The 27,036-nt window shown below is 41.0% G+C and overlaps 1 long non-coding RNA gene across 1 annotated transcript in view; it reads left to right on the top strand.

The window, feature by feature from the left end:
* The window catches only part of LOC126234473 (uncharacterized), a 340,217-nt gene that overhangs the window by 128,501 nt on the left and 184,680 nt on the right, over nucleotides 1-27,036 (top strand). The window contains exon 2 of the long non-coding RNA XR_007544733.1: nucleotides 26,757-26,806. This is a non-coding gene — a long non-coding RNA (uncharacterized LOC126234473). The remainder of the gene's footprint in view (nucleotides 1-26,756; nucleotides 26,807-27,036) is intronic.

Genomic DNA, 27,036 nt, shown 5'->3' with positions numbered 1-27,036 from the left:
TGAGATCAAAGCGCACCTGGCTCCGTCAACAAACCCGTTTGCAGTGGCGTCGGGTATATTCGGCCTGGAATCTCACTGACTGGAGTAATCTTCAGTCGTAAGTATCGCTTCAGACTGAGGTCCATGATCAGCGAAGAGGGGTCTGGAGACGCCTCGGAAAGTGGTGGGATACCACCTTACGGCCAGATACCCAAGAGTGGCAATATGGGGTGCCATTTACTTGCATAGCAGTATTTGTTTGGTTGTCATCTGCAGCACCCAAATGTCGACGAGATAATACACCCAGTTTTGTTGCCGTTCAAGGCAAGCCATCCCGGGCTTACATTTCAGCAACACAACTTCCGCTTCCACACGGCGAGAGTTTCTACCTCTTTTCTTCGTGCTTGCCAAACCCTCTCTTGGACAGCAAGGTGGCTGAATCACTCCAACTGATAACGTTTAGTGCGTAAGGGCAGAGCCCACCAATCAGCTCAGGATTTTGGCGACGTAATGCGAAATCGTACAGAATTTCGCACGATATCCCTCACGGTGACACCGTTAACTCTGTCAAACAATGGCAAGTTGAATAATTGCTTGCATAAGGCTCAGAGGTGGACCAAGATAATACTGACCTGCTCAATTTGTGAAGTTCTTTCTCGACCGATTTCCGTTCCATTTGGATAATTTATTCTTGGTGCGTCGTTTTCTTTTCTTTTCTTTTCTAAGGACGTATTTTAACACCGTCTTCGCAACTACAAGGAAACTAATTTTTTTCCAACAAACTCATTTTACAGTGGCACATAATGAAAAATATTTACAAAACATTTGGTTTGCTTTCCAGATCAAAAAAGGTTCTTTCCTTAAATGTTATTTTACTTACGACATTTTCTGTTCCATATTGGCTCATATCAGAGAAAACACCGTCTGTCAGCATGTTTTTGAGATATTCCTTCATTTGGTACTGTTTATTCCTGCGAAATCTTACAATGCTTTTCGGAACTACCCATTGTTTGGTCTGTATCACAACACAATGCAGTATCCTTCTGCGTTAATACGTCTCCTCCGTTTTGTGTAGTATCACCAACATAGCTGGTAGTTTTTAATTACATCTAAAAATCTTCTCTTCCTCTGCAATTGGCTAGTTTCTGTAACGTTGCTTAATTATGTTATAATGTACTTAATTAATCTGGACGAGGAATAAAGGAATATCGATGTAGTTCAAATTATAAATGGAGATTTGGTGTGTTGAAAACGGCGCGGGGGGGGGGGGGGGGGGGAGCAGAAACGAGTGAACAGTGTAAATTAGTGGACTGGGCGATGAGTTGGTAGTCAGATACAGGAATAAGGGGAGCGGAATGAAAGATGAAACAAGCTCAATAAGCATCTTGGAAATTAAAAAAACCCGCTTCAGGTGTTTGAAAAAACTTTTAATTGGACTCACGATCGATATCGTGATATTACAACCACGTCTTCACGTGAACATATATCTCAGGTCGCAAGATGAGCAACACTGGAGATTTATGGAAGACCCATGACCAACCTGTGCTCGATAAGACTCCCCTAAACACTCCTGATTACCAAGAACGAGTTGGCCCCTTTGAGACAGACAGCATTAACAAAACGACACAAATGATCACTAGTAGATAAACTTGAAAGAAAAATAAAAATACAAAGGATGAAACATACGAACCAAATCGAATCAACACTTACAAGCAGCGCAACAGTATGACGCAAATGAGCTACCACAATAAGTTCATATGTAAAATGGGTAACATATTCAAGAAAAATGGCACAAACATTCCCTACAAAACAAATAACTCAACAGAGAAACACATCTCAATTGAAGAACCAAAACAAGGCAGACACCAACGATTTGGTATCTACCAATCAATTGTACTTTAGGATGACTGGCAAGACTCTTGACACAAGATATAAAGTTCATATCAGGGCACAAAAATGTACAAACTATTCAAAATTCGCAGATCACGTTAAACAGCAATACCATAGGCTAAGCACAATAAAAAAGAGGTACGAACATCATAACTTCCACAGACACAAAGCATTAATACCCAATGAACAGTTTCTTAATGATCATACATATACATATTGGCAATAAGACTATATAAAATAATTGACAAATTGACGAAATAAAAAGCCCTTTTATTTCCCTAACCGTCACTCTATATTTTTCGACAGTCCCCCACCCGTATCCACATCTCTCGCACACACGTATATTTCACTTCACCTCTTGATCCTCACTCCCTTGCTCTCCTTCTTTTTATCTACTCATTCTCCATTCACCCTACTTTAAATTCATTGTTCACCCTTTACTGCCCATTCCCCACTCGCTCTCCTCCCTCCATCTACTCACCATTTAGATCTTCACCTCCATCGTTACTCATTCATTCCATTTATATATTAAACACATACAAAGTAAAATTATTAGATGACATAACACACCGTAATGTCCCCTTTGAAAAATTAAGAATGACAGTGCTGGAAATCCTCTTACGTTATTTGATACAGAAACAGATGACTATAACTCAACGTACGCAGACATTTCTCTCTTTACTTATTCTGATCATCAGTAAACTGACACACAATATTTTTGGCGCAACGCAATCTGACAATCAATAATTCCTACGAAAGAATAGCCCTGACTAACAATAACCTATACATTTCATGAGTCACTTACCTCACAAAAATCTTCGTTACTCGAACTACTGCAATACAGCGAGCGCCAATACTGCTAGCTAAATAAAAGATTCTAACTACTGAAGGCACTAACTACTGATCGGCGTACCTAGGAAATGAAAGACTTTGATAGAGAAAAACGATGTATTTACCTTAATAACGTTCAAAAATCATAATATATATATAATTTTGTGACATCCATTTAAACAAATTTCCTTTTTCTGACGGACACACGTCCAGATCGTCCGCTCAAAACTCTGACATCTCTCTCCCCACATCCACCACTGGCGGCGGCTCACCTCCAACTGCCCAACGCTACGCGCTGTTCACATCCAACTGCTCAACACTACACTAGAGAATATTCCAACAATGAGTCCAACCAGCCACAGACTGCACACAGTGCAGTCAGCGATTTTCATACAGAGCGCTACGTGGCATTACCAACATAAAAACCTAAACAGCCTACTTACAACACATATGACGAATCGCGTAGGAAGAAAAAATTTCTTAACTCGGAAGGAAAACTAGCGGTTGTACCGTGTGAAGTGTTACATTTAAATTTCTCGGTCCACGGTGAGTGTTTCGGTGCATTTTCCGTGGCGCGCTCCGCAACAGTGCTCCCTCTGTCTGCGGGCGTCGCCGCCAGCGCCTCTCGGGCCAATCTGGAGGCACAAAGCAAAACGGACAGCAGGAGAGCAGACCGGTGGTCGGCAGACAACACGGAGTCTGCTGGTATCTGGTGTGCCCGTGCAGCCGGCTGGTCTGTAGAGCCAATGGTCGATGAGAAGTTGACAAAGTTGTTGTGGACATCACCTGTCTACAGAATGGTGAAAACAGCAACCCAAGGCGGACATGAAAATGAGTGGTTCCGTTATTATTGTAGTGATCCGGTCCCAGAATCCTGCAACCGTTAGGAGAGAACCGGGCGTTATGTGGTGGTGAGTTCCGCTTTAAGGTCCAGAGCACCAAGAGAATATCACTGACAATAACACATATATTCGACTGTGATACTGGACTGCCTTCCTAAACGCCGCTTCTCTGCCAGACTGATGGAGAAGCGCCTCGTCAGCAGCGGAATGCCGGCGTGAGTTCGACTCGTACTTCCGCCAACACAGCGAAGAGTCGAATGGCAGCTGTTTCGTTACGATGCGGGCGGCGACCTGCGAACTCTGGCGGTCTCCAGCTCTATGAATCGATCTCCAAAGTGACGTCGAAGTCTGGCACGCAGGAGTTACGCCCCAGGTCCACCTGAGGTACTCGCTGGCTCCCAGAGGTCGGTTCTCAGCCCTCTTTTAGCAGACAGGAGCCGGCAGCATCGGTGCCTGCCACAGGAACGGGATGGGCAGCAGCGGAGCCCACCCTCTCAAAGGCTGACGGCGGACAGTATGCGAGTTACGCAGGTCGAGCTACGGGCAGGCCTGCAGGCTGACGGCGGCCTCCGCGCCCCATCAGTGTTGCCTCAGAAGTTGGCAGTACAGCTGACAGCAGCAGCGTCGTTCCAGAGGGACTCACGTTTCCACAGACGATCGGAGACAGTTAGGCGTGGCGAGAGTCCACCTCCACAGCCTCGCCTCTAGCTGGATAGCTGTGACTGATTCAAGTGCTGAGACTAAGCACTGGCAGTCGGCAGTCAGCACCAAGCAATCATAAGAAAGATGGTGTATCTATGTTAACGCTTCCCGTCCACTCTGGGGCGGTGTGGATCACTGTGACACCATGAGCACTGGTTTGTCGTCGTTGTCAGCTCTCAGTCACCTCAGACTTTCGCAAGCTTCATCTTTCAAAAGCACTTTTCTGCTGAATAATTGAAGTTGCGTTGTACCTAGTCTATTTTACTAAGCTCTTCCACTAGTACAACTATACCTCTCGGCTTCCAAGATGTCATTATGCTTCGCTCGCATACAGGGCCCGCGACCGTCCCCCCTGCCCCCCCACCCCCCTCCCCGTGCTGGGATAGCTCGCGTGTTTGCCGCATCTCGCTCAGCATTTCTCCCTAGCTGGCAGTCTCCTTGCCATTGACACAGGCAGTTCAATTTCTGTGCGCTGAAGAGGTAGAACTAGACCAGTTCTTAGTTTCCACTGGGGATACTATGCTCGGCCGTAACGTTATTTTGTATACAATGAACTAGGAATATGCTTTATCAGTGCGCAATGATTCTCAGGTAACTGATATCAGATTCTTTGTAGCATGTACCGAGTACAGTGAAGTGGACTGAGCCATGGCGAGCTGGCGCCAGTCTTATTTTGTTCATGTATCGTTGAGATCATTTGTGGTTGAGCTAAGCTGTCTTTGCTTTTCGCGTGTCTTATCTTCCGGGTTGACGTGCGAAGCGATTTGGTTGCTAGCCTTCGATGGGTAACCCTCGAGATCTCGAGACATTCGCTAGAAGACGAGTGTCAACGGCTGCCGAATGAGCGTGATGACGGTTATATGTTGTGGTGTGAAGTTGGTCGGGCGTTTTGGCGACATGGGGAGCTTGGAGATACAAGTTCTGTGACTTCGCTGGAAACAAAATTTGAAGTGAAGCGGTGAAGCTGTGGAATCCGCTCCTTCGTATTGTGTACGTGATATGAGTAAGTGGTCCTAATTGTTTTGTTGACCGACGCACTCAGAGGCATTTAAATTTTATTATTATGGTGAGACTTTCATAGTCGAACTCTAAGATGGTGTGGAAGAGTTCGGTTGGCCTAGTTAACTGGTGGCCGTTATTTGAAAGCTTTCTCAGAAGATTTACTAGTGCTTTGTGTTTCTTGTAATCAAATGATTTTATGTTGGCGTTTTCAAAGCCTGCAATCATGCAGTTGTCCATATGTAAAAAGCTTAAGGTCAAAGTTGCGAATCTGTCAGTAGTGTGACGTGTTCCTTTACACGCTTACCCATATATCGAGTCAAAGGTTCTGCCGAGTGTTTTTATGTTTCAGAGTTATTGGAATGTCTTTGTGATTCGCGCAAAAACCTTTGATTGTGCCAGTGCCTTGGCGAGGAGTGAAGTGTCATCAGAGGTCTAGGCCTGGCAGTGTTTAAGAACCTGGCAAGTACCGGGAGATGTTCACATACCTCCTTCCAAAGGCGGGTCATGATGGTAGATATATAAATATGTATTGTATGTTACCTGTTCTTATATGAACCTGTTTCCTTAAATATTAGCGACTGGCAAACTGGCTAAACTTTAAATTGCATAGCATCTGCTGACTTCCTTGCGCAGCTCATTCTAGTAGTCTTTTACTAACACGTCTGAGTACGCGAACATTCATTTTTAAAGAGCAATGCTTCTGCTGTTGTTTTTTATGTAAGTGGTTCTATCATGTTATGTAATTCGATCTTAGCTGGGCTCTAGTGTTGAAGTCAAGTCGCCCATTATTGGTAATTGTTTTCATTATATGTATTTTGAGGGAAATTCAATATAGAAGTTTGAATTTCTGAAGTTTGTCAGTAATTCTGTTTTCTTAATAAGGGAAAATAAAGCGAGGTTATTAGTGTCCGGCAACGTTAAGTTTGTAATTGACCTTTTAACAAGTGCTTCTATAACGGATTGAAATAGTAAGTTATAAGGGTATTATATTGAAGAATTTTTAAGCGTGGCTATCTTGATGTAATAACTGGTTTTAATAAGTTTGATGAAGTGGCTATGTGAAGTAATTGATAATTGCTATGCTTAAGGTTTGTATAAATGCCTAGCACATTAAACTGTTTAAAACTTTCTCGTAAGGGACTGTTTGAGTACTAAGTACGTTGGGTTTCTAACTGTATTTGCAAGGCTTTATCTAGTGGATCGTCCACAATTTGTAACTGTCAGATTTCTTAAAAGGCGTAATGTCAATAAACTTTCCTAATTATAAATTGTGACTACCAGCCATGATTCCATCCTGCTTCCTCTTTTATGGTATCTGAGATATGGTGGGTAAGTGTGGTACGAATAGGGAACCCACGTACCATGGGTATTATATGTCTTATTAATACATCTTGTTCGTTACAGTTGTAATATAGCGCCGCGTGTGTGTGAGAGGGCAGAATAACAAGTCTTGTGTTGTTTCATTAAACGCTATGGGCAAATGTTGCTGTTCTACAAAAGCGAGAGTTCTATACGTTGTTTATTTTAATGACCCTGGAGGCTATAAATTATTAATATTTTTGTCTTTGTTGTTGTCAGGCGGATAGGTGACTTGGTAGCCTTGTATGAAGTAGTAATAGTAGTAGTAGAAGCAGTAGCAGTGAGTAGCTGCTGGAGAACTTTCGTAGTAGAGCTATACTTCGTTATTATTTTATTTATTTATTATACTGTAACAAACTATGGGTTGAATGTGATTATTCTATCGTTTAATTGTTCTTGCTTGGTGCTTACTTTATGTGGCTCAGGAACTGGATAGTATTGAACTTTATTTGTAAGATCCGTTAAAGAATTTTTCTATTGTTTATTCTCTTATTAACCGATGACGGATGTATGAGAAGGTTCAGCTCTGGGAAGTATGCCATTGGTTTCTGAGCATTGTACAACATTGTGTTCATGTCAATTCGTTTATGGAGACACATTTATGTCGTTAATAAATGTTTTTGTAAAAGAAGCACATACCTGCGAAACCCCCAGCCCAGGACCGACTACATTCAAATTTTACGATGTACAGTTAAGTTAGTAATACTATACAAAACAAACGAATCATATTTATCCAGAAAGATAAAAACAGCAGTGGTACTAAATTCTGTTGTCTTTCACATATAGAAGTGTATAGATCTGGAAAACTGTGACTGGGGTGAGATAAAAAGTGTCAAATGAAGTAATAACCCAAAAGCTTTCAAGATGACGTTTCCTGATCTGAGCGAAAATCGGACATAAAATACAGTAAAGTTAATCAACATCTTTCCTAACGAACTATTTTCGGTTTAAAAAGCAATCCAAATTGTAAGTATAATGCATTACAAGCCACTGGTGGAGTTTTATGTCAATATTTCGAAAAACTTCTCCTGTAAAAAATACACACCTCCTTGCCGGTACAAAGAGGGATGTAAAATAACTTCAATCATATTAGGAATGTCAGGAGGAAACATGAATTATATTAAATAATTTACTATAAGAACGAAAATCAGATGTAAAGATGATAGTTATGTGAACTAGGATAGCAGCATTTTCAGAGACTAGGGAACGGTATAAAGATAGCGACAGTGAAAGAAGATTTTTTTAGCGCCAAAATGGTAAGCAGTTTACGTCAATCGTAGTGCACTACCGACTGTCGAGTAGCACGACAGCTGAACGCGAGAACGTGTCGGTTAGCTGATAACATATTAGGCAAAATACACAACTATATTTGAATTCAAGAATTACACAGATGTTAGTTAAAATAGACTAATAAAAAGTGAGCTACGAAATAAGAAATATAGGTTAATAGCTTGTGAATATGCATTATATGACAAGGGAAGTTTAGCAGAAAATACAAAGAGTTTCTCACCACATCTAAAGTATATCAGTATCAAGATGCAGTCAACTGTTGCACTGCATAATGTCAATAATAATGTTACCGACGAGAGCGCCACTTACCGAGAATACTGTATTCAAACTAATATGCATAGTGCCTATATGATAGCAGGAATAGTGACACTAAGTATAAGGAAAATGCTATTTAGGATGAGAAAAAAAATAAATTGCTAAGTCTCAGAAATGTTTGGAAACTTACTTCTGGATTGAAAACTGGAGTCAGCAGTGATAAGACAATGTCATTACTGTCGAATTAAAGACGAATCTGACTTGGGATGGATTTGTGATATAGAAGTTCCATTCGTGGTATGTGGAATTTCCTAGAACTATCACTGCAGTTGTGATGGAGTTGGTTAGGGATCAATATGGGAATTAATTTACTATCAGACTGAACTCTCAAGAATTTGTCCAAACATGTAACTAACCGCTAAGAAAATTCAGCTTCTAAAATCGTGAACATCCTTTACGGTAATTTGTGGCCTTGCGTACGATAGTTAATTGAACCAGAAGCTTAATAATTTATATGCGCGTATCGTGATGGGTCTCAACAGTATAGCTCGTAGTATAACGGTGCCTAAACACTTTATAACTAACAATAAAGGGCCATCGTAAATTAGTTTTAGTGCTCGCTAGCACAACTTGGAACTAATAAAAATTTAGCAATGAAAAAAAAATTATGAAGTACGTAATACCAGAATTGATAATATCACTAAGAGCTATAACAGTTTTATTGTGAAGAATGTAAAACTAAGTCATAACTTAATAGCTTTGCCATGAACGAGGACAACATCGTTGACATTAGTAGATACAATTAGGGTCGTAGATGGTATTATGGAAGTTATGGATTTTTTTGTTACTATTAGCTCAATAGGTAACTATTGCATTGCCATGTAACACCAGACTTGCTACTGACGAGGACATGCTACCGAAGACTTGATTAGAAATTTGGTTTCGAAGTATCCAGCACCGATGGACAAAATCTTCAGACTTTGAATAAATTCTTCATTCGCCGTGTTGAGTGAATGAGCATGACTACCGCATATTGAACAGTGGATATAATAAGCCGAGGCATATTAAGAAAACTATCCCCTATCAAGCTAAAATGATTGCAAAAAGGCAACAGTCTTGCACTACAATTCAGAAAGGGATATTTCATGACCTCCATAGCGGCTAATAATCGATGTCTTGAATGGTAAATGAAACGCCGACTCCAGCCTCATTATTTTATTTCAGCTACAGGAAGATACGTTGCAGTGTTCGTCAAAGTTCTCTGTTGCAATCTCTTACCGGGGTAGAAAAATAAACGTGGGCGCGCTCTGTCCCCGGACTGAGCTCTCTTCAGAGCGCACGTGTTGACCGTGCCAGAACGGATCTGCAAGGCAATAAGGGGGAAAAGTGGGGGGACGTGCGCAGCCTTTGGTGCCCGCCTGAGAGAAGCTGTATCAAAGAGACACCTTCAAAGCAAATTTGATTTGTTAAAGTCTTACATCTTCGCTGCAAGAAAGTAAATTTAGATTACGTAATGTAACGAAATATCTACCGTCTGGCCAGCAAAGTTCAAAAACGAGGTTGAACTAAAAGTTGGTGCATTTAACACTTATTTTGATTTTAGGTACCGAGATGATTAAATGCTATTCTCCTTCGGTTAAGTAAGAAAAGTCGTATAAGCAGACCCTTTCTGGCTCACGAATAATGTATACTTTCAGAATAAGTCCGGCGTGACGGAATTAATACAGTGAAAGCCTAATCATGAGTGCTGGGCCCTTATAGCAGAGCAGATGTACAATATTGGTTTAACAACGAGTAAACTCGTCGCTCTAAAGACTCATAATTCTCCTATAAGGAAATTGTTTACAGCAGTAGATTATTGTTCTGACGCTTTTTCTGCAGTATGATGGTATTTTACAAAATATGTTTTGTTTGTGTGGGTGTATGTGTGTGTGTGTGTGTGTGTTTGTCAGTTTAGGGTGCTCAGCGGCGATGTTAAAAGCACCCTTGCTGAAAACATTCAACAGTAATATGTTCAAAATACTTCAAAATAAAGCAGAGTTTCAGCTACAGTCGCACTCATTATCACCCATTTCCTCTGACATTCACTTGCATATCCACATCAATTTTAGACTAACACCCCTTTTTAAAATCTAGGTACTTCATTACTTAACTCCGACCGAACAGGCCTGGTAGGCCCGACGGTAATGACCGACCGCCGTGTCATGGGCCTCACTGGATGCAGATATAGAGAGATATGTGATCAGCTCTCCGCTCTACATCTACATCTACATGATTACTCTGCAATTCACATTTAAGTGCTTGGCAGAGGGTTCATCGAACCACAATCATACTATCTCCCTACCTTTCCACTCTCGAACAGCGCGCGGGAAGAACGAACACTTAAACCTTTCGGTTGGAGCTCTGATTTCTCTTATTTTATTTTGATGATCATTCCTACCTATGTAGCATGGGCTCAACAAAATATTTTCGCATTCGAAAGAGAAAGTTGGTGACTGAAATTTCGTAAATAGATCTCGCAGCGACGAAAAACGTCTTTGCTTTGATGACTTGCATCCCAACTGGCGTATCATATCTGCCACACTCTCTCCCCTATTACGTGATAATATAAAACGAGCTGCCCTTTTTTGCGCCCTTTCGATGTCCTCCGTCAATCCCACCTGGTAAGGATCCCACACCGCGCAGCAATATTCTAACAGAGGACGAACGAGTGTAGTGTAAGATGTCTCTTTAGTGGACTTGTTGCATCTTCTAAGTGTCCTGCCAATGAAACGCAACCTTTGGCTCGCCTTCCCCACAATATTATCTATGTCGTCTTTCCAACTGAAGTTGTTCGTAATCTTTACACCCAGGTACTTAGTTGAATTGACAGCCTTGAAAATTGTGCTATTTATCGAGTAATCGAATTCCAACGGATTTCTTTTGGAACTCATGTGTATCACCTCACACTTTTCGTTATTTAGCGTCAACTGCCACCTGCCACACCATTCAGCAATCTTTTCTAAATCGCTTTGTAACTGATACTGGTCTTCGGATGACCTTACTAGACGGTAAATTACAGCGTCATCTGCGAACAACCTAAGAGAACTGCTCAGATTGTCACCCAGGTCATTTATATAGATCAGGGACAGCAGAGGTCCCAGGACGCTATCACTTCAGTTTTACTCGATGATTTGCCGTCTATTACTACGAACTGCGACCTTACTGACAGGAAATCACGAATCCAGTCGCACAACTGGGACGATACCCCATAGGCTCGCAGCTTGATTAGAAGTCGCTTGTGAGGAACGGTGTCAAAAGCTTTCCGGAAATCTAGAAATACGGAATCAACTTGAGATCCCTTGTCGATAGCGGCCATTACTTCGTGGGAATAAAGAGCTAGCTGCGTTGCACAAGAACGTGTTTTCTGAAACCATGCTGATTACGTAGCAATAGATCGTTCCCTTCGAGGTGATTCATAATGTTTGAATACAGTATATGCTCTAAAACCCTACTGCAAACCGACGTCAATGATATAGGTCTGTAGTTCGATAGATTACTCCTACTACCCTTCTTAAACAATTTTGCGACCTGCGCAATTTTCCAATCTGTAGGTACAGATCTATCGGTGAGCGAGCGGTTGTATATGATTTTTAAGTAGGGAGCTATTGTATCAGCGTAATCTGAAAGGAACGTAATCGGTATACAATCTGGACCTGAGAACTTGCCTATATCAAGCAATTTGAGTTGCTTCGCAACCCCTAAGGTATCTACTTCTAAGAAACTCATGCTAGCAGCTGATCGCGTTTCAAATTCTGGAATATTCCATTCGTCTTCCCTGGTGAAGGAATTTCGGAAAACTGCGTTCAGTAACTCAGTTTTAGCGGCACAGTCGTCGGTAACGGTACCATCGGCACTGCGCAGCGAAGGTATTCACTGCGTCTTGCGCTTGTGTACTTTACATACGACCAGAATTTCTTCGGATTTTCTACCAAATTTCGAGACAATGTTTCGTTGTGGAACCTATTAAAGGCATCTCGCATTGAAGTCCGTTCCAAATTACGAGCGTCTGTACATTTTAGCCAATCTTCGGGATTTCGCGTTCTTCTGAACTGCGCATGCTTTTTCCGTTGCCTCTGCAACAGCGTTCGAATCTGTTTTGTGTACCATGGGCGATCAGTTCTATCTCTTACCAATTTAAGAGGTATGAATCTCTCAATTTCTGTTGCTACTATATCTTTGAATTTGAGCCACTTCTCGTCTACATTTGCATAGTCAGTTCGGGAGGAATGGGGATTGTCTCTTAGGAAGGCTTCTAGTGACACTTTATCCGCTTTTTTAAGTAAAATTATTTTGCGTTTTTTTCTGGTGGATTTGGAATAAACGGTATTGAGCCTAGCTACAACGACCTTGTGATCACTAATTCCTGTATCAGTCATGATGCTCTCTATTAGCTCTAGATTGTTTGTGGCTAAGAGGTCAAGTGTGTTTTCGCAACCATTTACAATTCGCGTGGCTTCGTGGACTAACTGCTCGAAATAATTTTCGGAGAAAGCATTTAGGGCAATCTCGGAAGATGTTTTCTGCCTACCACCGGTTTCGAACAAGTGTTTTTGCCAACATATCGAGGGAAGGTTGAAGTCCCCACCAACTATAACGCTATGAGTGGGGTATTTATTTGTTACGAGACTCAAATTTTCTCTGAACAAAATCAGTGTACCACTCACTTGACTGCTCTGTCTTCAAGATCTGTTTAAAGAAAGTGCAGTAATATTTGTAGAGATGAAAATTTTCTTGAAGCCACTGGACACAGGAGCAGATCATATTCGTTCTGCGATACTTTCTTGTCTTTTCGGACCTGCTGAAAGTCTTCAAGATAGTGTAAAAACTAGCAGACGTTGTTAGTTTTCGCACGGGCGCCGCAACTTCTCAATCAATTAGCTCCTCAGTTGGGATCACAAGGCCAGAGTGCACTCGGCTTTCCAATAGCGCTCGGCAGACACGAACGGTCACCCATCCAAGTGATAGCCAAGCCTGACAGCGCATACCTTCGGTGAGATACATCACATTATGTTAAAATTTGAAGACTTGTGGGATAAAATAGCTAGCATATCAAGAAGTCAACTAACCACAGCCCGAGAAATAAATAAAAAACTGTTGTGGAGCACTATGAACTGAACGCAGCAACCACTGCATACTGAAGGAATCTCTCGGTAGAACAGCATCACAGGGCTGCATCCTACCCACAGACCAGTGAGGGCTTCATCTCGTCTGAATAGTCGTATAGAGGACTTCACTGGATTTTACGGCGCCTTGCTGGTACGCTTCTCTCACTGTCTTACGATTGCGTGACTCAGCAACGAGGAAATGAGAAACTACAGCAAATCAATGCTATCAGTACATGTATCTTTGGCTAGCACGTCTGCTAGATTTTACACTATCTTGAAGGCTTTCAGCAGGTCCGAAAAGACAAGAAAGTATCGCAGAACGAATATGATCTGCACCAGTGTCGAGTGGCTTCAAGAAAATTTTTATCTCTACAAATATTACTGCACTTTCGTTAAACAGATCTTGAAGACAGAGCAGTCAAGTGAGTGGTACACTGATTTTGGTGGTTTTCTTTCGGACGTTGTTCCACCTCTTATTGGAGTGTGAATGAGAAAGATCAGGAGTAACTTCTTGCTAACTCCAATCTACGAGTTGTAAAGGACAAAATAGAAATCTTTGGATGAGGACAGCCACTGAAATGGAATGTCGTGTGGCTAAATGCCTCCCGTTGGGTCGACCGGTCGCCTGGTGCTTATCTTTTTAGTTGACGCAAATTCGGTGACTTGCGCGTCGGTGGGGATGAGATGATGATGCAGACAACACAACAAGCAGTCCCTGAGCGGAGAAAATCTCCGGCCCACCCGGGGACCGAACCCGGGTCCCTATCCATAGCATTCCGTAGCGCTGACCACCCCTTCTTCTTTTTTTTTTTTGCATTTTATTCGTTATTGTTCATTTTGTTCGATCGCAGCGAACGTCCCATGACATCCGTTGAAGTTCGTTGTTGATTCCGTCACTCAGTTTTTTATCTTTCTGACCGAACACGCTGAGCTACCGTGCCGGCTGATCAATCAGCTATCGAGGCGGACAGGTTAACCACCCGGAATGTTGAAACGTCTGTTACGATACACACTTCTCGGTGCGACGGGAGGCTACCAACAAGTCGAGTCCTAATGTAAGCAGAAAATGATTTGTACTGCGTTGGCATTGAAGTCTCCCGTAACGAGTAAATGTCAGGACAGTTATGTCATCTGTGAGAGCCTTGTAGGTTAATGTCGTTTGTGACAGTGAGAACATACAGGATACTGTTCTTATTTTTGGCACATTAACTGCAGTTAATTGCTTGGAAACCGGTATTTGGACTGACAATTTCAGTCGCCTTTAACACATATTTCACTTCCTACTACAGTATATTAATGGTGGATATGCGTCGAAACAATTATTTATTTATTTCTACATTAGCGTATTTTGACTGCCTAATATTAGTTTCAGAACAGCTTCTTGTTGTACAAGTTACTGTAGATTTTTGACAGACCTTTTTTCACGCTTATGCCTGAACAGAACTGTATTTGCTTGTCCTATGCAGTACAGTATGTCACGTTCTTACCATGGGTGTGTACATTTCATAATTACAGTACTTTCACCAATGCGTCTTTTAGATGGTGCTTTGTTTCCACGTTTCTATGACTTGTGGTATTAGCAACTTTCGCGAAGAGTTTCTCCGTCATTCTTTTTTTGCTTGTGGTGAGGTGCAATTAAGTTTCTCATTTATCGATTTGTTGGCATTTCTGTGTTTGCAGGTGTGGTGTGACTGTGGTAATCTGCATTTTATTTTATATAAGGGTGGAACTGGTGATGGTTTGTCTGAGTTACACACTTCCAATCACATTAATATAACCACCTGTCGAATCCTGAACAACCAACTTTCGCAGCACGGACCGCTGCGAGACATGCAGGAAGAGAGTCATTGAGGTTCTGGAAGGTACGGACAAGAATGTGGATCCATGCCGACTCCAGTCCCGTAGCAAGCGGCACTGGTTTCTAGGTTGAAGATCCATGGTGCGAAAAGTCCGATCGATCACATAGTCTCGATTTTATATATTTAAATATGGGGAGTTTGTTGGCCAGGGTAGTAAGTAAACTCATTCTGCTGCTCTTCGAACCACGCACATACCCTACGACCCGTGTGACTGGTTGTATTGTCCTGTTGGTAGATGGCAGTTAGCCGAGTAGAGACAAACTGCATGTAGGGGTGGGAATGATCTCCAAGGAGAGATGCATGATTGTGCTGATCCGTTGTGCCTCTCAGAATGACTAGATTACCTAGGAAATACCACGAAAACATCTCTCAGACCAATACTTTCCCTCCACCGGCCTAGGTCCTTCCGACGACTGCTGCAGGCCATTATCTCTCAAACGTTTCAAGTCGTGCGTGTCAACATCCATCTGTCCGATGAGGCATAAAACGTGATTCATACGAGCGGTACATATGTCACCCCTCAGTGGACTTCCGTTTGCAATACTTGGATGCATTTTCCTGCCTTCATCACCGATGACCGGCAGCCAGGGTGGGTGCATGAACCAGGCGCATGCTACGGATGCTCATAAGCAAAATCGTTTCTCTGAACGGTCGTTGAATATTCAGTGTTGTTAGCCCCTTGGTTCATGTGGACGGTCTGCTGTTCACCACCTCCGCAGCCATCGTTCACCATTGTCATCCACCACCGTGGTCCAGTGCAGTTGCCTGGGCGCCGGTTTTGGCTAGCGCCATTTACCAGGCACAGTACACTTTAACCATGGTAGCACACGAACAGTTTACAAAGTTAGCCGTTTCGAGAAACGTTTTCAAACTTGGCTCGAAAGCCAATGATCATGCCGTTTTAAACGACAGCTACTTTACTCCTTTGCCGCATTAGGACAACTACTGATCTGTTTCCTGCGGCCCCACGACATGCTTAAAGTACCCTCCACTAATTCTGCAGCCAAACGTCTCTATGATTGGTTACAGCACGTCGACGTCGAACATAGGCAGTGATCGCACTAATGTCATTGGACCGTGTATACGGTGAGATGTCAGCTTATATTGAAAACATTTGGGTCCATACCCGTTGTTCCATGGTACATTCGCCACCCATTATACCGTAATGAGTTCTGTTAGTCAAATATTTCTCTAGCCAGTCACATACTTGCCAAAATGCTCCGTATAATAATAACTAGGGTAGTAGCAGATGATGTTATACGAATGCCTTTCGGATATCTAGGCAGACGTAATATGCGTATTCCTGTTTTCCCTGCATCTGTTGAGTGCTAGATGTCGGTAATGAATAAAGCAAGATTCTTTTCATACGAGCGTTTTTTTCTGAATCCATGTTGATCCTTGAAAGAGAAGATGATTTCTTTCCGTGCACAATACGTGAGCTCTGAATATATTCTACAGATCTACAACAGTCGGATGTAAGTGATATCTGTCTGTAATTCTGACCACTAGATCTGTTACTGTTTTCGTAAATAGATTTGTAAACCTACGATTGCACGATCGTTTGCAGTCATCCGAGATTATCCACCGCACAAGCACTTCTTGCTTGTAATTAACTAGGAGAGGATCTAGTTCCACTGCGAATTCAGTGTGAAATCTCTAACAAATGAGCTCAATTATCTTCACGGATGATTGGAAACTGGACAATGAAATGTAAGTTTCACTTCAGATATCGTAATTTTCTAACAATTTCAGAGTTTTGTTTTCCGTGGAATGGCTGTAACATGTTTTAATCTGAACGAACACTCTTTAATTGTCCACTGTTGCTTTCTATCTTTAATACCCATTTTTAAACAAGCATACAGGAACGTAAATGTCTTTTCCGCCTTCAAATTGGAGAGAATTCAACTAATACTCCCTACTGAATTACCCGCACCTTTCGCTGGTATGGGAGTGAGAAAGATTTCTCTAATCTCCAGAAAAGACTTGTTACAGAGGCTCGTTTAAGGGTAGGCAATTAACATCAGGAATTTAACACCAGCTAATCTCTATACGACCTTTCGTGCCCCACTTTCGCTCCAGAACTGGGTCATAAAAAGTGGGGCGAAAAAACTGTGGAGAGCGTAATTGCCATCTAGGTCAAAAGGCACGCCTCGTAACTCTGGCATCGATGCTCTATCGGCCGTGATTGTAAATCAGCAATCCATTCCACACCGCAGAAAATTTTTAATCCGTTATTGGAACGTGAAATTCAAACGCCTGTTATTTAGGGAATGGAAAATCCTCGGTGATTTGCAATCGTTTCAAGATTGTGTGCAAACAACAGTCCCATTCTAATAGTCAGGTATTGGCTTATGAAGGCTGGAACAGACTTTTTACCTTAGGCAAGAGTTGTACTTTAACCTCCACATTAGAAAATCATTTTTATTTGGCGAAATTTCAAGATGCATTATGTATCAGAGAACGAACGAAAATAAAATATTTAACAAAATTTCTCTAGTTCAAGTGCACGACGGTAACTGTACGACGTATCGGATAGGGAATGTGTTGGTCAAATAAACTAAATTACGTTCAGGTCAACAGAAGAAAAATAAAAATTATTACATTACATCCGATGTTAGAAACACCAGCTCTTGCATCAGACTTACGAGCCTTACATGTCTACTGCATGCAGGAAATAAGCTAATAAACAGCACAGCCCACATTCTCTGCCGACGACGGTAGTGCAAACTCATATAGTACCGCTCCTGCAGTCTAGAGATAGAGTCGTGATTTCCATGTACGAATCTAGTCACTGTTCTTATTTTGAATGGAAGTCATCAGAAACAGCGATCGTAGGCTTCGCTACGCCAACAACAGTGTTAGTAAGAACAGAAAAACGGAGCGAAGGCTGGACTTTGGAATTAGAGACGGAGCACAAAGAAAACAGTTTCTTGCAAAATTTTGGACATATTGTTAGGATTTCAAGGATAAGCAGTTCAGGTACCATTCCTAATACAACTGTGGTCAATAAGACCCCATACACACTTTGTAAAATCATATCTCCCTTGTTTCCAAAGCTTTTTTTTTTTTCGAAGTATATTATTATCTCCCTCTGAGTCGCTTGTATGCAGTGCTGATTTGGTCATTTTTATATTTACAACACGTTGACATTTCTTTATGGTTTTTTGCACTGAGTACCACGGGGGTCTATATGACCCCAACCTAACGTTCTTTGTGTTTTTCGAACGCAGTATTTATGAAACTAGGACAATTGCTACTACAATGAACGAGTGCATTTTTATGTTATCTCATTAACATAATGCCAATACATCCGGAGACAATTACTGGTTGTTTATATGATCCCAGTGCAGCTCAGCGAGGCAAAAAACCCTGGTAGTAGGAGGGTAGGAGACACAAATTATGTTTTCATAGGACATGTGACCTGTAATTGAAAAAGTGCCATGATGACCTCGCCATTAGTAAAGGTTCGTGGTTAGTCTCCCATTCGTATCACCATGGGGTGACTGCCAAAGGACAGGTAACCACGAGAGAAACATTAGATAACAAAAGAAAGAAGTAGCAGATTTGTAAGCAAAATGCCTCTACTGAATGTGTTTTAATTAAAAGCGAAATGCGTTTGGTCCGAATAAGACTTTATTACAGTCACTAAAGATGGATTAATTCCCTTCTACTGATTCATACAAATATTTTCGTTAAAATTGTGACATCAAGAACGTTGAAAGGAAGGCGTAAAGATGTCTTTATTGAGACAAGAGATTCTGTTTTCGGATGGTGGCTAGGTTATACTGTCAGGGCCTCCCGAAAGATGTTTATTATTATCAAGTTACAAAATCCTGCTGTGCATCTACCTTACTTAAAGCCCACAGTGGACTCTGAGACTAGAAACGCCTGATAATTGTGATGAACGTGAATACGTAGATAACGTGATCACCATATTCATAATATTATTTCGTATTTTGTCATTCATTAACCGTTCGCATAAGCAAAAAAGAAACAAAATTGGCCAGGTGCTACTAGGACTCGCGCTCTGAGTGTTCCGTTCGACTTAGTTATTTATATAGAAACTCCATCCATTACAGTAGTATATAATCTCGACGATTTTTGCCTGTTATCTACGTTGATGGTTGTAAGATCTCGGTCCAGGAATTCCAAGATTTTCGAGAATTGTGTTAATTTCAAGCTTAAAATCGGATAACAAACGAAAAAAGAAATCTTTTTTGTGCGATAGATTTATAAATCAACGACTTTCTGAATTTCCTCCTTTAGTTGAACTGTAAAACCTTGCTTGTTGCCAAATTTCATGAATCTATGTCAAACCCATGGCTCTTATGAGTGAGTTTGCAAGTGACATAAATGACCATATCTTTTACCGATTTGACTTAGAAGCTACCGTTTACTACATCGCCTTAGTTTGTGAGATAAATTACAACTTCCTGAGAAAAAGGAGTTTTCACAAACGGACGGACAGACAGTCAGTCTGATAAGTAATTACAAAAAAAAAAAATTCTTGTGATACAATTACAAATTAACAATTTTCGGAGCTTTTTCCTTTGGCTGTACTGTGAAACTTTGCTTCTGGCCGAATTTCATGATTGTATAGGTTTTGATAAGCGAGTCAGTCAGCCTGATAAGCAATTAAAAAATTTTTTTTCGTGTGATACAATTAAAAATTAACAATTTTCGGAGCGTTTTTATTTTGGCTGTACTATGAAACTTTACTTGTGGCAGAATTTCATGATTCTATAGGTTTTTATAAGCGAATTTGCGAGTGTCGAAGTATGTGACGTAAATGGCCGTACATGTTAATTACTCAGGCATAGAAGATAATGTTAAGTATACTACTAAGGGACCGTAGACCTTAGTCAGTGACATAAATGTAAACTTGAGACGTTCGCTCGATCCTGAGAAGAGGTTTTTAGTAGAAGATCAGGCAAATAGACGTACGAACAACAAAGCGACCCTATAAGGGTTCCGCTCTTACCGATTGATGAACGGAACGCAACACCTAGATCCAAAAAGACTGACAATCATGCAACAATAAGCAGTAAACCAAAACGGAAAATGGGATCGTGGTAGACAAAGGAAATTAATGAACAGAAGAAGAAAAGTTTAGGCATGACGGCTGATCATTAGTAAACCTCTTTGTAAGTAACTGTTGACTATCAAAGAAAACAGGAAGCATTAGATAAATATTGTATCTAAATGTTAGCGTTTCTAAATATAAATATTTTCGACATACAAAGAACAAAGAGCAAATAACAAGTAAAAATTTTCAATTTTAAAAAGTCCTAATATTTTTTTCTTGTGACTGCCGGCTTACATACGTCTTACTCGTTTAACATTCGGTTGTCAGAAGTTTCAGCGGGGTTCGAAAGCTATGATATCAGTTAGGTAACGTACACGAAAGCAGATTTTTGTGTTTTACTTCTCTGGGCGCAACGCCGTCGCTGTTGCGGCGATAGCTCCTGCGGTTTATTACTCGACGTGCGCATAGCGCGACGCTGCGACACCGCAGTTTACTGCAATTATGGAAATGTACCGCCGGCCTCAGAATAATACGTACAACGGCGAGCGCATCCCAGCGCACTCGGTGGAAGTACCTCTAGAGAAATCCGAGGGCCCTACAACGTTTCTGCAGTTCTCCCCCTTCTACCTGGCTACGTACAGTTGCGGCTAGTAATTAAGAAGATAGTAAGATGGAAACTGAGACGTTCCATAGGGCAGACCATTTACATCCCCAGAAACAAACACAATTTATTGTAAAGGAGAGGTACTTGTCGACGTAGAAACATATCCTAACAGATAGTTATAATAAACTTTTCTGCTTTGAATTATAAATTTTTAAAGGATATGTTCCGTTATACACAACACTGTAAATTTAGGATTGTCGAGATTGCGTTGTCAGCATGTTTGCTTCTCATTCAGAGCTTGTGTGCATACGTCCTCCGAAATGGAAGAAATTAGCCATATGGTTACCGTTCATAGTAATTTCTTTTTTGCCCCATCACGAAATCCTCTCCTTTTCAACTCAGAGAAGCAACTTCAACCTATGTTTTCGATTATTTGCTGTATGCATTCCAGTCTCCGTCTTCCTCTAGTTTTTAATTTCTATAGCTCTCTCTAGTACCGTGCAAGTTAATCCCTGATGTCGTAATAGATGTCCTATCATACAGTCACTTTTTCTTGTCAGTGTTCTCTATATATTCCTTTCCTAGCCGATTCTGGGGATAACCTGCTCTTTTCTTACCTAACGGCTTCACACTATTCTCGACATTCGTCTGTAGCACCACACTTCAAATGCTTCCGTATTCTTCTGTTCTAGTTTTCCCACAATCCTCGCCTCACAGCCACACAATGCTGTGCTGCAAGAGCACACATTCAGAAATTTCTTCCTCAAATTAAGACCTATGTTTGGTACTAGTTGGATTCTCTGTTTGCCAGTGCTACTCTTCTATTCATGTCAGTCTTGCTCCGTCTATCATGGGTTATTTCCCCTCCTAGGTAGCAGAAATCCTTCGTCTACTTCGTGATTCTCAATTCTGATCTTAAGTTCTCCGCTGTTCTCATTTCTGTTGCTTCTCGTTGCTTTTGTCTCTCTTAGATTTCCTCCCAATCCATATTTTATACTCATTAGACTGTTCATTCCATACAACAGATCCTATAATTCATCTTCACGTCGACTGAGGATAGAGATGTCGCCAGAGAATCTCGTCATTGATATCCTTTCATCTTAAATATAATTCCAGTCTTCTTTTATTAGCGTCGTTGGTTCTTCGATGTATACACTGAACAGTAGGATCGAACGATTGCTTCCTTGTTCTACACCCTTTTTAATAGGAACACTTCGTCTTCCACTCTTATTGTCTGTTCTTGATTCTTGTACATTCTGTGTATTACCAGCCTTTCGGTATAGCTTACTCCTACTTTTCTCAGGATTTCATACATCTTGCACCATTTAACACTGTCAAACGCTTTTTCCACAAAGGCTATGAACGTGTCTCGATTTTTCTTCAGTCCTGAATCCACTATCAACCGCAACTGACTGTCTGGTGCCTTTAACGTTCTTAAAGCCAAACGAATCGTCATCCATGACATCCTTAGTTCTCTTTTCTGTTCTTGGTATGTTGCTCTTGTCAGCAATATGGATGTATGAACTTTTAAGTTGGTTTTGCGATAATTCTTGTACTTGTCAGCTATTGCAATCCTCGGAATTGTGTAAATTTTCCGAAAGATAGTATAACACCAGACTAAAAAATTCTATACATCAACCATAACAGTCGTTATGTTGTCACATCCCTCAGTCTTTTTAGAAATTCTGATGGAATGTTATCTATCCATTCCACCTCATTTGATTTTAAGTCCGCCAGCACTATTCTAAATTCTGATTCTTATACTGGATCCCCTATCGTTTCCCTATTGACTCCTCTTTATTCTACTATCACATCGTCAAATAAGTCCTCCCTCCTCATAGAGACACCCAATGTACCATTTCCATCTCTCTGCTCTCTCCTCTGCATTTGAGCGTGGAATCCCATTGTACTTTTTACGTTACCTCCCTTGCTTTTAATTTCACCGAATATTTTTTTGACTTATCTGTATGCTGAATCAGTCCCTCCGATTATCACTTGTTTTTCAATTTCTTCACATTTTTCAAGTAGCTACTTTGATTTAGCTTCCCTGCACTTCCTATTTATTTCATTTCTAAGTGACTTGTACTTCTGTGTCCCTGAATTTCCTGGAACGGTTGCTCTTGCACCTCATTTCAGGCCATACTTAGGGTTCCGTACCTTAATCGGTATAAACCAAACACTTATAGAATCACTTTGTTATCCGTCTGTATGTCAGTCTGTTAAGGCCACTTTTCCCACGAAATGGGTTGCAGTAGCGTGTAGAAATTTATGTCAAATACTTAAGTCTACAGTTCCTCGCTGGTTTTAAAAAACTTTTTAGATTATAACATCATGCTTTTAAAAAGGTACTGCAATTTATGTGACATACTTTGATACTCGCAAACTCACTATTGAAAGCTCCAAATTAACTGTTTATTTACATAATTAAGTTTGAGCGGAAGCCCCAGAGCGCGAATCCTGCTCGTACTTGTTCTCTGTGTGTGTGTGTTTGTAGGTGTGTGTGTGTGTGTGTGAATTCCTAAGGGACCAAACTGCTGAGGTCGTCGGTCCCTAGACGCACACACTACTTAAAGTAACTTATGCTTAGAACAACACACACACCCCTCCCTGCCCGAGAGAGGACTCGAACCTCCGGCGGGAGTGGCCGCGCAATCCGTAACATGGCGCCTAAAACCACGCGGCCACTCCACGCCGCGCATTTTTCCTGTCCATCTGATATTACTTCAGTCCCCGTTATAACTACCATATATTGATATGATTAACAGCGTCAGAAAAACCTTCTTTCATTACTAGCAAATGTTTGGAAACAACCAGTACGTTAGCTATATTCATGTTTTTTGCCTAATTGTTAGCAAATCTATAATTTCTTAATTACTTCGGCAATTTCTTGACAGTCTGTCAATCCATGAAATATAGTCTCTTGGATGGCAATTTTAAGTTACATTTGACTTCTTACGTAACGCTAGTGAAACTCACTTGCTTCATTATTGCAAGCTAATATAGTACCGTAGCTACGACCTGCAGGGAAATCCTTCCCTTGCCACGACACTGTGTCGTTATCCAATCCTCATATTGGCTGTTAATCTCCTTCACCAATTCTGATCTTAGCTTTTCCCTTAATTTATGTATTGTGGGAGACTTTAACAACAAATAATCATATATTTTTAACAGTTTGTCCTATAGCAACCTAATAAGAATTATTAGTTACGACATACCGACATGATAATGGTGCCTGGCCACTTATGTTGGGGTACATTTTTGAGAGACGACGCGGTTAGGCCTGCTGACGGGTAACGGGCTAGTGTAGGGCTCTGGAGCCAAAATGGGTGTATAATTTTTGATATTACTTTTAAATAAGTTATAACTGTATAAAACCTTCACTGGAACATTTGTTTTTGTATAAAACGTGAAAGATTTCTAAAGAAAATGGAGCTTAGTAAGGAAAGATTTTCTGTAATTCTAAATTCCAAGTTTTAAGAAAAGTGTGGGCCTCACAACGAAACATTGTTTTGACATAATAAATTACTTTGTGGTTCACAAGCAATTTAATATGTTTGTATTTCAAAAGTACGATGTAATAAAAAGTAGTTGGTAAAAACCTTCCACGTTGTGGTCGACTGAACCTGACACAGCGCATTAAATATGTGAACTGAGCTTTCCAGTAAGACGGTTCTGGGCGCTTGTTCGCAGAGTTTTAATAGAAATCTGTAACGGCCAATTTCTTTCTTCTGTTAAATCTGAGAGTGAGTTTTACTTTTATGCAACACTGTAAGCCTAATCCTGAAACTCAGTCTACCTAGTGTAATTAACCTTGCTTCTCTCAATCACGCTACAGGTGAGTTTTCACGTGGTTTGAAAAATCGTATCTGGGGTGTCACCGATGTCTGCTCATGGTCTACAATGATTTTAGTTTCCTTTGCGGTGCAGTTCTGAGTACATTTAAACGATCGGCATGAATCCTTTGGGTCACTTCCCCTTACAAAACATTTGTGACCGCTTACATAATTGCATCTCATACAACTCTCCTCAACCACGCTCACCGGCACGCTTCTTCTTGAATCTTTGCATCGTGCCCTAAAACCAAAAAAAATGATAACTTACATGGCCAACACCATCCGCCTATGCCGTGGCCCACACTACCCAACTGACATAATACATTTAAACATGGCGGAAACAGAAACCGGATTGAGTGAATGGCATCTAATTATTACAATACAATCTACAGTAGTGTACGTAAATATTAATACTAATAATATTACTTCTTACCTTCAAAAAGATAAACCTATGCTGAAAATTACACCGTCCACCACTTTCAACACTCAAAAAGAAATAAAATTTATTCGTAGCACAAACTCAGCAGCTACCTCACTGGTTCTAGCAAATATCAAAGTGAAGCCTGCGATTTATTCCAAGCACTGCTCGTGTCTTCAATTTTGCTGAAAACGCGAGACACTCCAAGTGCCCATCTAACCGCTGTCCTCCTGTATGATAATCCGCTACTCTCGCCAGCAGCATGAGACTTGAGTACAAACACAGAGCAGCGTCATTTGGGACAGCATGTTATGTTTATTAACCCAGATTGCTTCCGCGGTTACGGCATCCATATTCAGTGTGTGAGATGAACAGAAGGGGCTGAATGCAAGCTAAGACACAGAAACGTGTAGTACATGTCAAGAAATCCAACCTGCTCCTCCTCGCTCCCAAAGAAGTTGGACTGTATTACCAACCACACAGCCCAACCCATAACGATTCTATTCTTTCCAGTTAATATTTTCACCACTTCGACACATATAAATAGGGGTGCGGCAACGACCACACTGACGGTATGACATAGGAGTTGTAACATATCCACTAGAAAAACAAAATAAAGCAAAGTCATTGGCGAAAGTCAGTATTCCAGTATTTGAATTACTTTGCAACAAGGAAATCAGCTAGAAATACAGCATACGCAGAATTTATAGAATGACTAAAGTCTACCTCGTAATTGGGGACCACAAGAAACCACAGCGTACTGGAGTTTCAGGAGCTTCTGAAATAATAGCGAAGGAACATAATCACGTTAAACATCAGCTATTCAAGAAAACAAAGTCGGCTCTATATGATGTAATTTTGCTCCTGTGCATTCTTCATCATCATCATAACAACCCATTTGGCTACATTGCTGGATAAAGTTCTTACCGCAGACTTCGCCATACAATATGACCTACATCTATACATATCCAATACTGCCTCTGCGTTCCCCTTCCAACCATTCGTCTGGCTACGTGTTGCTCCCACCCCATTTCAATTTCTTTACAATCAAAGTTACATCTTCCTCTCCACTTCCTCCCATTATCGTAGTAATATCCATCGTACATCTCTCCATTGCTCGGTGAGCAATCTCAGCGTTCGTTTTGTTTTCGCGACACAATTCCCTTTCTCAGTGACAGATGTCAAAACTGTCAATACACAGTGACGGTGGTTATTCCACTTCAGAGACACTGGAAGAAGGTTTTGACGCTTTTAGTTTAGCAGCCGCGCTCATAACCGTTTTTACACAGTGTCCCATTAAAGAAGCAAGGAGCATTACGGTCTCACGTACCGTCGATGACGACATCATCAGACCCAGAGTTCCTTACTCGAAACATTTAGTGAATAGCTGTACACGGGAGAGAACATCTCATAGACGAATAACTTCAGATGTGGTTGTGGTATGTGGACCAAAGGAGATGTACATAATCATTTCAAACGTGTACACCAACTTAATTTTGTTTGTATCGAAAGCACATGAAAATGCGAAAAATAATTCAACAATGAAAGGGAGAAAGTGTGTGTGTGTGTGTGTTAGTTAATTTTGAGTTTTTATTCGTATAAAGACCATTCAGATTGCCAGCACTATAAAATTATGTTTTCTTTTACTGACGCAGTTTTTCATCCTGTGTGCTGATTGGTAATGCTTAGTCGCTAATTGTTTCTTTGTTTTCCTTTCAGAATAGTCTCGTACTATGCCGACTTCATCGCTGCTCTTCCGTTTGGAAAAGGTAACCTCATTTCTGCATTATTTTCATAAATAGTAGTAATGGTGGCCCATGTTACACAAGCATATAAAATATGTAATCCACCACATAATTTTATTGGAGAACTGTATCAGGAGAGTACAGTAGTCTGTTACCTTCGTGGATATATTAAATTGGTTCTACATTGACTAATTGGCAAAACTACGTTGGTAGATGATGTTAGATAGGTTTTGACGGGGCAGAGAATTTCATGG

Source organism: Schistocerca nitens, chromosome 2, assembly GCF_023898315.1.
Source record: "Schistocerca nitens isolate TAMUIC-IGC-003100 chromosome 2, iqSchNite1.1, whole genome shotgun sequence".
Lineage (NCBI taxonomy): Eukaryota > Metazoa > Arthropoda > Insecta > Orthoptera > Acrididae > Schistocerca > Schistocerca nitens.
This window is presented reverse-complemented; position numbering and strand designations above follow the sequence as displayed.